Source organism: Pelophylax lessonae, assembly GCF_965119305.1.
Source record: "Pelophylax lessonae genome assembly, chromosome: 4".
In the NCBI taxonomy this organism is placed as follows: Eukaryota; Metazoa; Chordata; class Amphibia; order Anura; family Ranidae; genus Pelophylax; species Pelophylax lessonae.
This window is the reverse complement of record NC_138771.1, coordinates 587,592,420-587,606,279: the sequence shown is the minus strand read 5'-3', so window position 1 is coordinate 587,606,279 and position 13,860 is coordinate 587,592,420.

Sequence of the window (13,860 nt, the reverse complement as noted above, 5' to 3'; positions counted from 1 at the left end):
TTACAACTACCGGTTGTCCAGAGCTCGCAGAGTTGTGGAGAATGCCTTCGGGATAATGGCCAACCGGTTCCGGATATTCCTGACGTCCATAAACCTGGCACTGTACCAAGTGGATAATGTGGTCTTGTGTTGCTGCATTTTGCACAACTTCCTACGCAGGAATGTACACAATTATGTTTTGCAGCAACTGGATACTGACCCTGCTATGCCAGGTACAAGTGGAGAGGCCCAACCTTCTGACCAAGTGGAGTCCATGACGTCAATGCAAGTTGGACGGTCAGCATTGGCATCACACAGGGCCCGTCAGATCCGCCAGGAATATCTGGACTATTTCGTGGGGAGAGGAGCTGTGTCGTGGCAGCAATCACTGTCACAAACACATTAATCTTGTTAAAGATTTGACACACAAGATACATTTCAGCGATCTATTATTTTTGAACACATTAAACAAAAATTGCTATGATTCTGTATTGTGGATTCTAATCATTTGGGCACATATGGCCAACATAATTTTTGTTGTAAATCATGTGTTATATATGTGTGACTTTGGAAGGGTTAATACATTCATCAGTGGGTTTCTTTGCTGTAGTCTATCACCAGCTGATCCAAAGTGATGATGGCCATGTGTTATTTTTTTATCCAGTGGTGTAAATACAAGGGCCTTCTGCACCCCATAAAATTTCCACAAACCCTCTCACATAGAGAACTAGGTCACACCCAAGGTTCATCTAATGTCACCTTACATTGGTGGTCATTGTCCAGAAGGTGCCCATACTATATATTTCATATAATACATTAGGGTATTAACAACGTACCTACACCTGTTATGTTGTGTTCATTTAGGACATCCTTCTCACTGCCCACCAATGTTAGGATATTTCAGTGTTATGTGAAACTAGATCATTGTTCATCTCAAAGTGTTATATATATAGGTAATGGAAAGTGAACTAGAGCAACGAACAAGCAATACACTATAGATTACACTGATCTCCCTACACTGATTGCTACTGGCAATATCAATGCCATCTTGAATCCTAGGACTGCTAGTACCTTGAGTGTTGAGTCACACTTATGCGATGTGTGAAGTCTGCGACTTTTCAGCCTTCCAGCATTGCATAAGTGTGACCCGCCACTTACTTTTTGCACAGGATTGTATTCCACAAGTGTTAAGCACTGTGCGATCCAATCCAGATACATCAGAAATAAAGGGTCATGTGCGACTTGTATGCGTGTTCATTGTGAATGTTGCCATACAAAGTGTATATTTCTCAATTCACACTGCACATCTGATGGCATGTAATATCGTAGCGCACTGCTCCTTTATTACATGCGATCAGATGTTCATGCGAAAATCATCTATACAGTTTGTATGGCTCAATTCGCACTGCACTCGCACAAAAGTCGCACATGATGCATTTATTCAGCCGCATCCGAATAGGATCGCACAGTTGTTCAAACTTGTGTGATCCGATCCTGTGTGAAATGTCAGATCGCACTGTGATATGCGTTAAAACTGGGGGTATCTTTAACATTTCATTGACACCTCCAGCAACTCGCATATGGCAGTGTCAAAAATGCTTACATTAACATGTAAATATGGGAATAGGACAGCCATCATACATTTAGTGCTTCTTTACACAGCTTTAGACCTCGACCCCCCCAACGAAAGTCTAATAAAGAATTGAACACACATTGTTGAATGTAAAAACGTTTTAGTATCAAACATTCACAGGGTTAGGGTTAGGGTTAGGGTGTTGGAAAGTGCTTTTCCCAAACTTGGGTACACTCTTTAACATCTGAGTGTCATAAAACTGGCATAAAATATTATATAAAAATGGGAACATCCCAATACAAACAGTAAAAAATTTAAAAATACTTTTTTTTTTAAATTTGGCAAGCATGTCCACAAAATCACGCATCTTTCCTTGCAATGCCGTTGCAGTCTCTTTTATTTGCTCGAGGTCTGAGCAGCATTGAAGAGCCTCACGGGTCAATTTGGCCAATGTGCAAGTATGTAATACATGATCTGGAAAATAAAATACAACGGAGTCAATGTGAATCACCTACATGAGGTCATAATATAGAAACATTTGGTGTGCAGGTAATCTTTAAATTCCTCTCGAGTTAATACCTACCCTGTTCTTATGCTCTTTTGCCCTAGGCTCTTCATCTTCCTCCTGACCTCCTCCAATGCTGTTGCTGATGATTCTGCCGGTCTCCTGAGCTTACTATATATTCATTAGGGGTGTGAACGCATGATGACGTCATTGTGAGGGCATGGTTGTAATGTATATATATTAAGATGCAGAGACCAGAGACGGGCAGAATGCACGGCAACAGCATCGGAGGAGGACAGGACAGGAGGAAGAAGAAGAGCCTAGGGCAAAAGAGCAGACAACATAAGAGCAGAAGATTGGACAGCAGAAGAGTGGAGAGGAGAAGATCCAAAGAGCAGAGTGGAGAAGACCGGATGAAGATATTTAAGAACATTTCATAAACGTCTCCTGTCGTTATTCACATACACTTCCATTTATGTGGTTAATGTGTAGGGGTACTATGTACCCCATACCCATTCACATAGGGATTGGTGTATGGGATCTGGGGACCACCCTTTGTTAAAGGTTGCTTCCAAACTCCTAGGAACCCCCTGGACGCATGACCCCCCAAAACCACCAGACAGGGTTGTGGGGATGAGGCTCTTGTCCTCCTCTACATGAGAGCAAGGTGCTTTTGGGTGTGCGGTGCAGAGGCCCCCTGGCCCAAAGCAATAAAACCCCCCCATGTTGAGGGCATGGGTCCTACTGTGGTCCAGGGGGTGTTTGTTCCGCTTGCTCGTTCTCTTTCCTGGCCTGACAAGCTGCATGCTTGGATAAGGGTCTGGTATGGGTTTTGGGGATAACCCACGCTGTCTTTTTGTTGTGGGCCTACCCTCAAACTCAATACCACACAAAAAAGGCCTGGTTGTGAACTTGGGGGGACACCCACGGTGGGTTATTCAATTTGTCTGTGTAGTTCCCCCTCAAAAATCTTCACAGCGCAGGTGGCCCCGCAAGTCAGAGCATCCTGATCCGACTTACGGTGCGACTTCTATTCAAATAAAGAGGCTCCCATAGGGAACTAGTGTTGGCAATTGCAGGCTAAAAATAATACTGATAAAAATCATTATGAAAAAACCTACGTGGGCACACAACTGGCTCTTGGACACTTGGTCCTGGTTCCTCCACAGTTTCGGAAGTGGCTTCCACGCTGCTTGCCAAGTTGCCAGGAGATCTGGGTTCTGACATGGCTGGGGATGCCACATCCTGGCATGACGCAACATCTGCAATGTAAATTTGTAAGAGAATACAAGAATATAAGGTTAAACAATCATTGCAAATACACATATTTCTATGATCCCACTACACAAAAATCTGTGCCTACAAACCTTCTTGTTGCTCTGGTGTCTGGTCACTTGTTGGCTCCACCAGAATCACCTCAGGAATAATGTCTTCATCTACATAATACAAAAAATTGGCCATATCATAAAAGTCACAAGAGGTACATTTGTTAGGACATGGTGCCCTGCTTGATAGCTTTTTTAGTAACAAATATGAAGACATGTACATAGTTATCTACGAAAAATATGGTACATTAATGTTTGACAGTGCATAGGAACCAATTACCTTTAGTGGAATCTGTGCCACCATCTGTGCCCATGTCCTCATCTTGTTCGGCAACTGCCGATGGAGCTGCCAGACCTCTCCTCCTCCTTTCCCATAGTTTGGCACGGAGTTTGCGTTTTTCTCCTATTTAAAGGTTTGATTAATAATCTGTGATTAATAGGAATGTTTGCAGAGAAGATTCGTGCAGGAAAGAACGTTCGTTGCAACACAATACATATATTTTTAACTATGGCTTCCTGACTTTTAATGTCATATACTAAAACATCAACAATAGATCGATCTAATCACGACATGACAACTAAAATTAGTAATCTAACTTTTTACATAGACATTATGATCTAGACATGTTAATACAACATACACCAAATTATAAAAAACATATTGCATGTTTAAAAAAAAAAAAAAACTTACTTTTTTTCAGAATCCGATGGATTTGGCCCAGCTGATCCTGCTCACGGTGTTTCAGGTCGGACCACCGTTTCCGAATCTGATCTTTCGATCGCTCAACACCGAATTTTCTCAATAAACAGGCCACCACCTTATCCATGATGCCATCTTTCCTGGCATTGGGCCGCTCGTAATTAGCCAACTTGCCATCATAGTCCATTTTTTCTAAAATGGAGACCATCTCCACCATTTCTGGCTTTGTCATGGGTGTAGCCCTTGATTTTCTGGTGGCCCAATCACTTCGGCCCCCACTTGATGAACTCTGAGATCTTTCAGACATTCTTCTTGATTAAAAGATTGTTCCACTGCTTCAGGTGTGAGTGTCGCATGTAGGCCTGATCTTCAGCACGTACACACCCCTGCACAAGCCCGCCACTGGAGGAGGAGTTGACGCCTGCGCTGTATTTAAAGGATGCCGGATCGTTCGGCCGACGATTCGCTAGCGGACATATCAAGGGTTGGAGCACGATCGAGCGGCGAATCACGACTTTTCACCACAAACAAAGGTACGACTATTTTAATAGAAAGTGTGTGTTTTGGGCCCTATACAGATTTTATTAGGAATATCTTTATTATGTGCCTAAATACATGCTATTTTAATATGTTTTGTGTTGTGTTGTGTCTTGCAGGCATATACTGTCCTGCAATATGGTGGACAATTACACCACCCACAACTTTCTCATCAGTTTTATTGACGAGTACAGGCAACTGCCGTGTTTGTGGCAAGTGAAGTCGGCGGATTATAAAAATAAAAAACTAAAAAAACAGGCCATTGACCATTTGGTGGCCTTCTACAAGCCCGTCTATCCTGGGGCAAATGTGGAATATGTAAGGCGAAAAATCAACAGTATTCGCACTGCCTACAGGCGGGAGGTAAAAAAAATAGAACAGTCCACCCAGTCTGGAGCAGGTGCCCAAAATGTACATGTACCACGGCTGTGGTACTATGATAACTTGCGATTCCTGTCCGACACCTTGGAATCCAGGCCATCGATATCAACACTGCCTTCTACATCGGCAGAGGGCTCAGTGTCGGTAGATCCAAGCCAGGATGAGGATTTCCTGGAGGAGAGTTTGACTCAGGTATGGCATTTCACTATATATTGTCTGCTAAAATGTAATCATGTAACAAAATTAGAAGCTAAACCATAATTGACCCTTTATGTAAACAGGCATAGCAAGGGGTTGGCATGACAGGCAACCGCCAGGGGCGCAGGCCAAGGGGGGTGGGTCACAAAAACATTGGCATTGGTTTATTGTTTTGTTGAACAATCCACTCAGCCTGCACACCCCAGAACCCCCAGTTTGCAGGCAGATTCATGCAGGTGTAAAACATTGAGAGCTGCTTCATGCAGGTGTAAAACATTGAGAGCAGCTGAGCCAAAAGACCAGGAGACTGAGACTGCCTCTCACTGCATCCCCAGCACACCTCCGGTCCTAACAAACACTGCTGGAGCCTCAGCATTCCTATGGCTCAACCTTTTTTAATACAAAACTAACAAACTAACAGCTCCGGCAAATGATCCATCCATCCTTGCTTCCATGTCTCTGGTCTCTCACTCTGGGTCAGCAAGGCAGGTGGCTCCCTTATTCCTGTTTTCCTGCACCGCTTCACCCTCAATGCCCTACATCAAAGCCCTCTGCAAGTTCAGGCCTCTCTCTCTCTCTCACACCCCCTCTTTCTCTCCCTCTATCTCTCTCTCACACCCCCTCTTTCTCTCCCTCTATCTCTCTCACACCCCCTCTTTCTCTCCCTCTCTCTATCTCTCACCCCTCTCTTTCTTGTTGTTCACTCCTGAGACAATGATTGCCCACTAGAGAGCTCTACGCTGGGCAAACAAGGGACAAATGAGAAACATTTAATGCCCTTTAATTTTTTTTTGGTGGGTGGGTTACATTTTTACATTGATCTTGGGGGGGGGGGGGTTGTTGCCAAATACAGCTCCTCAACAAGGGCACTGGAGACCCTAGATACGCCACTGTATGTAAAGTCTGCTATTTGATCACAATAATATAACAACCATGCATTTTTATATACACTATAACATTCTAATCAATTGTTCAATTCATCAACAGGGAAGTGTCACTGAGGAGGAGCCAGGGTGCAGCCAGGAGCCTGCGGAACTCTTTCCACCACCACCTCCTCCTGCCAAACGGAGGCAAAAGAGGAAGCATGTGGATGACATCACTGAGGAATTTATCCAGGAGGCCACCATAGCCCTACGTAGGAAACCGGAGGCCAATGAGTCCTTCGGCAACATGACGGGCAAAATTTTGGATAAGGTGGACCTCAGCCAGTGTCAGTATGCCCGAAAAATCATCCTCGATGTGCTGCAAAAGGCTGAAAACGGCATACTTACAGAGCACAGCCATGCATGCCAGGAACACCCATGCCCTCCACCTCCACCTCCACAACACCCACCACCTCGCCAAATGCCACATGGCCAGTGGCAATATGGCCAGCAGGATCCAAACCTGCCCTCATGGCAACCTGATTACAGTTACCAGCAACTTTAATTTTTTTATTATTTATTTTACCCCTGTTTGGCAGATTGTATTTTAATTTTGTCCAAATGGACCTTTTTTATGTTTAGTTTATTATACGGAGAGTATTGATGTTTTCATTTCTTTTTTTCTGAGATAAAAAAAATAAAGAAAATTGAAAATAAAAAATGGCCTATCTGAATTTGTTAACATGTTTAATATTGTGCATAACCTGAAAAATATGTTTTAGACATTAATTCATACAAGAATAAAGGGTCATATCAATAGTTAGATCTTTGCTGTTTAAACAATAATAATGGTGAAGAGTTCAAATTATTTATTTCAAAAATTTGATAGAACACATAGAATAGACAAACATTATCTTCATCATAACAGAACACATGCCTTTTTATTAGAAAAGTATTGAATTATGAGCAGCATCTTCCTTCTTCTCACATTTATCAAGATGAGCATGTGCTCCGCATTTCACCTATTTCTTGGACTGCCGCGAGCCGAAAGTTCTTTCTGAATAAAATGTTTAGTTTACTAGAGAAAATTCTTCCGGGACCTCATTTGGTTTGATCATGCGTGTTGGGATTTGTAGCTGTGTGTCGGCCGAATTCTGTACTGACAGGCGAACAATCGTCCGTTCTGGTGTCGGCATACAAAAATTTTAATGCTTGCAAGACAGACTCTTGTCCGCAGAATGTGCGCAGACAGCTGTCGGAGGCACCATACTAACAAGCGTACAATCGGCAGATCCTTCGTCCGCCGACGTTTGTATGCCGACGATCGGTACGTGTGTACGGGCCTTTAGTTTAGTGTTAGTATAGTGTGTGAGAATAATGTGTCAGTGTAATGTGTTAGTGCAGAGAAATGTTTAACACAACATTACATAACATTTAGTGCTGCTGTATATCCTTTTTTTATAGTTGCTGCATTTTTTTTTTTTTTTGTTTGTTTCCTGTGTCTTTTTTTTCTTTTGTCTGCTGCCTGCCCCCCCTTTTTTTTTTTAAATTGTCAACCGGAGTTTTTCTGACTGCGTCGTGGTGTCCCCCCCCCCCCCTTTTTTTTTTTTTTTCATAGTTTTTACATTCCTGTCAGCATCAACCCTCAATTTAAATTGCACCATACAGCACTTTTCATCGAATGTAGTGCATCCAATTACACATTTCTCCGTATCTAAAAAACTGTGTAATAAGCCCCCCTATCATGTCTGGGAGGCCAACCAGGAGAGGAGGACATTCCTATGCCACTGTAAGGGGAAGCAGCAGCCACTGTGTCCACAGGCAATGGTGAAGGCCCCTTGAACCTCCTTTAGGAAAAGGGAGCCTTGACTGCTGGAAGCATGGCGTCACTGTAGGTGTGAACCTAAAAGAGAAGTTAAGTAGCTCCCTTGGGATTGGCTACAAAGACCTGAGGTGATTGGGTGGAGCCTAAACTCTAGGAAAAGGCTACGCTGGGGCACATCCAACTGCTCTGAGGAGATTCATCTGTTACAAGAGTTGCACACCCTCCCCCCCCCCGCCCGTTGTGATGTTTTGTCACAGCTTTATTGGCGGTTTTGACCTTGCCAGCAATTAATGTTGCTTTATGGGCTATGCCCTCAAGTTAAATTATGAGGTCAATCTAATGTCTGTCTGGCACTGATGGTAAGGACAGGCCTCTTAGACTATGTAAGTTTATGTTTTATGGGTGCTCACGGTAGAACTGTGACTGGCATTGTCGGGTGCTCACGGTATAACCGTGACTGTCACTGTTGTTTGGTACATTTGGAAAGTTGTTATTTTTGCAAAGTTCAAAAAAGCTGTGGCCTTGCCCTATTTCCAATGTAATCAGCTTCTGTGTCTTTTTGGGGGGGGCAAGGTATTGGATTATTAGCTGCTCATAAATGAGCCTATGCTTCTCAGCAGTCATGAATTTAGTCCGTACACAGGCAGGGCACCTTTGTCTGTTTAGTGATGTTGCCCGTGCTATCCAGCCTCAGCATGTAGAGGAGGTGGTGGACTGGCTTACTAAACCATCTTCATCCTCCATGACCCAAGCTGGCACTAGTGCACAGTCCACTTGTCCACAGCTACTCCTGCCATAGCCCCAGCATCATGCATGGAGGAGTCAGCTGAATTATTTGAACGCTGTGTAAGCCACTGATCTCAACTTTGTAGATGAAAAGCACAGGTATTTTCACTTCCCCATTTAACCGCTTTTTGTCACTGCATTATTACCACCATGAAATCATTTTGTTCATGGATTTACCTTCCTTGGAAAAAAAGCAAATAAAGAAAAAACATTCTCTTCTATCTTGTCTTCCAAATGTTGGACTGACAGCCTTGATGTGGATTAGGCCCTTTCTAACAGCTGAGGGAAACTGGAGGACTGCTTCTGAAATCTGCATTGAGTGTTTTGGTTTATTTTGCTACCTTTTCTAGGACTTTTTTATGATGTCTATCAGCTACTTATAGAAGGAGTGGCGAGAGGGGAAGAAAAACCAGCAACCGCTTTGAAATCAAAGGCCAGATTTTCTAAAGCAATTTCATATCAAGCCCAATAAGGCTTGTTGAAAGCAAGCACATGTGCCCCATTGCTTAGATCTTGGACAAGACAGAGAATGGAATTGAAAAATGACTGAGAGTTATCGAAGCAGAGCATAGATGTTGTGTTGCTTGGTACTTTGACAAGAAGGGAATGATTGGAGGTAGCAAGGGAAGAACAGTTTTGGAGGTTTCAGGATCAGGAGTGTGCAGGTCATTAAAATCTCATTCATTTCCCATACCGGGAGTCGAACCCGGGCCGCATGGGTGAAAACCAGGAATCCTAACCGTTAGACCATATGGGATAACCGTCAGAATATTTTATCGGAAAAATAGAGAAAACTAAAGTAAATTGACGTAGCACCACCATCCTCTTCCTCGTACGGTGGCCACCTGTGACATGGATATTCTTCTTCATGTTCAGCCTCGTTAGCGCAGCAGGTAGCGCGTCAGTCTCATAATCTGAAGGTCGTGAGTTCGATCCTCACACGAGGCACTGATCTCAAACGCTTTTCTTTCACTTGGGGTCCTGATTTAATGAAAACCACTACGCTTCATCTCTTAAGGCTTGAAAGAAGCCATATCCATGTTAAAGTCGCTAGCAGCTCGAACTTTCAATGCTCTTTTCTCCTCCACCATCTTTAACCCAGCTGAAATCTGTAACTTTGCATCTAACAGATTTTGCAAGATGCAATGTCTACTCACCCTGGAACAACAGAGGCATTTTACCATATGTCATCTATGTGACATGCTTCTCTCCTTTCATCATACAGAAAGAAAAAAGGAAAGAGGAATCCAAAAGGGCTTTTACAAAGGTGTGAAAAAAAAAAAGCAAAAGTCCCCATGATTTGTCCTTTCTCATTTTACCACATTTTCTTTGTAGATGAAAAGCACAGGTATTTTCACTTCCCCATTTAACCGATTTTTGTCACTGAATTATTACCACCATGAAATCATTTTGTTCATTGATTTACCTTCCTTGGAAAAAAAGCAAATAAAGAAAAAACATTCTCTTCTATCTTGTCTTCCAAATGTTGGACTGACAGCCTTTATGTGGATTAGGCCCTTTCTAACAGCTGAGGGAAACTGGAGAAGGACTGCTTCTGAAATCTGCATTGAGTGTTTTGGTTTATATTGCTACCTTTTCTAGGACTTTTTTATGATGTCTATCAGCTACTTATAGAAGGAGTGGTGAGAGGGGGAGAAAAACCAGCAACCACTTTAAAATCAAAGGCCAGATTTTCTAAAGCAATTTCATATCAAGCCCAATAAGGCTTGTTGAAAGCAAGCACATGTGCCCCATTGCTTAGATCTTGGACAAGACAGAGAATGGAATTGAAAAATGACTGAGAGTTATCGAAGCAGAGCATAGATGTTGTGTTGCTTGGTACTTTGACAAGAAGGGAATGATTGGAGGTAGCAAGGGAAGAACAGTTTTGGAGGATTCAGGATCAGGAGTGTGCAGGTCATTAAAATCTCATTCATTTCCCATACTGGGAGTCGAACCCGGGCCACCTGGGTGAAAACCAGGGATCCTAACCGCTAGACCATATGGGATAACTGTCAAATTATTTTATAGGAAAAATAGAGAAAAATAAAGTAAATTGACGTAGCACCACCATCCTCTTCCTCGTACGGTAGCCACCTGTGTCAGCCTCGATAGCGCAGCAGGTAGCGTGTCAGTGTCATAATCTGAAGGTCGTGAGTTCGATCCTCACACGAGGCACTGATCTCAAACGCTTTTCTTTCACTTGGGGTCCTGATTAGGGTTGAGCGGACACCTAGATGTCCGTGTTCGACGGGTTCGGCCGAACTTTAAAAAAAAGTCCGGTTCCGTGTCCCGGACTTTTACCGAACTTTTCCCGGACAACGAACCCCATTGAAGTCAATGGGGACCCGAACTTTAAGGCACTAAAATGGCTGTAAAACACAAATGGAAAGGGCTAGAGTGCTGCAAATGGCAGCAAAACGTAGTTAAGAGCATGGCAAGTGCTCTGCAAACAAATGTGGATAGGGAAATAACTTAAAACAACAAAAAAAAAAAACAGAAAAATAAAACAATGTTCTTCATCTCTGAAGGACGAGGCCCATATGGAGTAGGAGGGAGGTTGAGGTGGTGGTGGATGTGACGGTGTCATAGGCGTGCGCACAGGGTGTGCCGGGTGTACCTGGGCACACCCTAATCACCTAGGGCACATAGCATTATCGCTCTGTTTGCCAGTGAGGAGATGGGAAAGATCTCCCTCGGACCTGCTCTGCTCTATTTTTCTTTGCCAGCAGGGAGAGTAATGTATCGGGGCCATGTACATGTAGGCAAACACATGCATGTGTATTTCAACTTTGGGGTGCACACCCTAATGCAATAGGCTGCTCACACCTATGGGCGGTGTAGGTGGAAGCGGCGGTGGAGGAGGACGAGGGCCGGATTAAGAGCATCATGGTCTTGGTGCTGAGGATTTTGAAGGGCCTTAAGGGCCGTGCCTTGGCATGCACCCAGAGGAGGAAGGGTGCAGCCATGCATGCCTAATTCAACATGGGATGCTGTCTCTGAAGCCCATAAACACATCCATGCATCGGCAACTGTCCCTCCTTTTCAGGCCTTCGCGCTGTGTGGGGAGGTTCTGAGGGTGCTGCCTGGGGAAGCGAGCATAGAAGCCAGACTTCTGTGTTTACAAGTGACAGAAGAGCGGTCACAGTGAATATGGCCAACCCGGGGCCTATATAAAAGGTAGGGGCCTGGAGCTGCAGCTCCAATAGCCCCTACGTTAATCTGGCCCTAAGGAGGAGGACGAGGTAGCCAACACTGCTTCTTTTCACAAATTTTAAATGAGGGTACACCCCAAAAGAGTGAGAAAGAGCAAAAATGGAACAATGGGTGGGTAAGGTCGGTATCCATTGCTATTCTGCACAAGGTACGGAAAAGTCCCGTGGGATCCATGCCTGGTTCATTTTAATGAACGTGAGCTTGTCCACATTGTCTCTGGACAGGCGGCTGCGCTTGTCTGTTATAACGCCCCCAGCCGTGCTAAATACCCGTTCAGATAATACACTGGCTGCAGGGCACGCCAGCACCTCCAAGGCGTAAAGGGCAAGCTCAGGCCATGTGCCCAATTTGGAGACCCAGAAGTTGAAGGGGGCAGACCCCTCATTCACTACATGTAGGCGTGTGCACACATACTGCTCCACCATGTTGGTAAAATGCTGCCTCCTGCTAAGACGTTCCATCTGAGCTGCTGGTGCTGCTGTTTGTTGTGGCGTGCTGACAAAGCTTTTCCACATTTCGGCCATGCTAACCCTGCCTTCTGAGGTGCTGGCGGTGCCCTGGTTGCGTTGGTGACCTCCTCCTCCTCCTCCTCCTCTGCCTTGTGCTTCCGCTGTGGCCCCGCTGTCAGATGGGAATGCCAGCAGCATCGCATCTACCAGCGTGCGCTTGTACTCGCGCATCTTGCGATCGCGCTCCACGTACTGTGGGACAGCCACCGACATAAGCTTTTTAAAACTGGGCGTCTCCACCAGACGGAATGACAGCATTTCAAAGGCCAATAATTGTGAAATGCTGGCATTCAGGGCCAGGGATCGCGGGTGGGTAGGGGGGTACTTCCTCTTCCTCTCAAGTGTTTGGGAGATGGAAAGCTGAACACTTCCACGGGACATTGTGGAGATGGTTGTTGGTGACCCAGGTGGTGGTGTTGCTGACAGATCGTCTGTTTGCGGGGTGGCAGGTGCCGGTATGACTACAGAGGTGGCTGGAGCGGCCGAGACTGCAGCAGAAGAGGAAGAAGGATGAGCCAGAGACGTTTCTTGGTTTTGAAGGTGTGTACTCACTGCAGCTCGTGTTTTGTACTTAGATGCCTGATCATGCAGGTTGTGCTCAGGTTGAGAAGGTTTATGCCTCGCTTCAGGCTCTGGTTGCACAGGGTGCAAACCACTCATGTCCTGTCATCAGCACATTTTCTAAAGAACTTCCACGCTAGAGAACTCTTTTGAGCTGACTTTGGTGCGCTCGTTCCCTTGCTGCGTTGGGCAGTAGCAGGCGTAGTGTCTAGGGCACGGCTGCTCCGCTTCTGCACCCTGCTCCCTCTTCTGCTGTGCTGGTGGCTCTGTGCGACCACCGCCTCTTCCTCCAAACTACTCAGATCACCTGCATGACCTTCATTACATGTGGGGTCGAGGACCTCATCGTCCTCCACATCATCTTCCACCCAGTCTTCACCCCTGCCCTCCCTGTCGGTCTCCACAATGCTGAACGCCGCAGCAGTTGGCACCTGCGTTTCGTCATCATCGGAGACGTGCTGTGATGGTCCTTCCATGTACTCATCTTGAGAAATAAGTGGTTGGGCATCGCTGCACTCAATCTCTTCCACTTCTGGGGCAGGGCTAGGTGGATGGCCCTGGGAAACCCTGCTAACAGAGTCCTCAAAAAGAATAAGAGACTGCTGTATGGCTTGGGGCTCAGACTGCTTGCCTGATTTGCAAGGGGGTGAGGTGAAAGACGGTTGGACATTGGCTGCAGGTGCCAACTCTGACCTTTCTGCAGTAGACTGGGTGGGAGACAATGTGAAGGAACTGGAGGCACTGTCAGCAGCAAACCAATCTACTATCGCCTCTACGTGTTCTGGCCTCATCACTTCTAGAGGCGTATGATGCCCTACCAAATACTGATGCAGGTTCTGTCGCCTACTCACACTTGAGGAAGGTGTTTCACTTGTGCGTGTAGCTGGCACAAATCGACCACG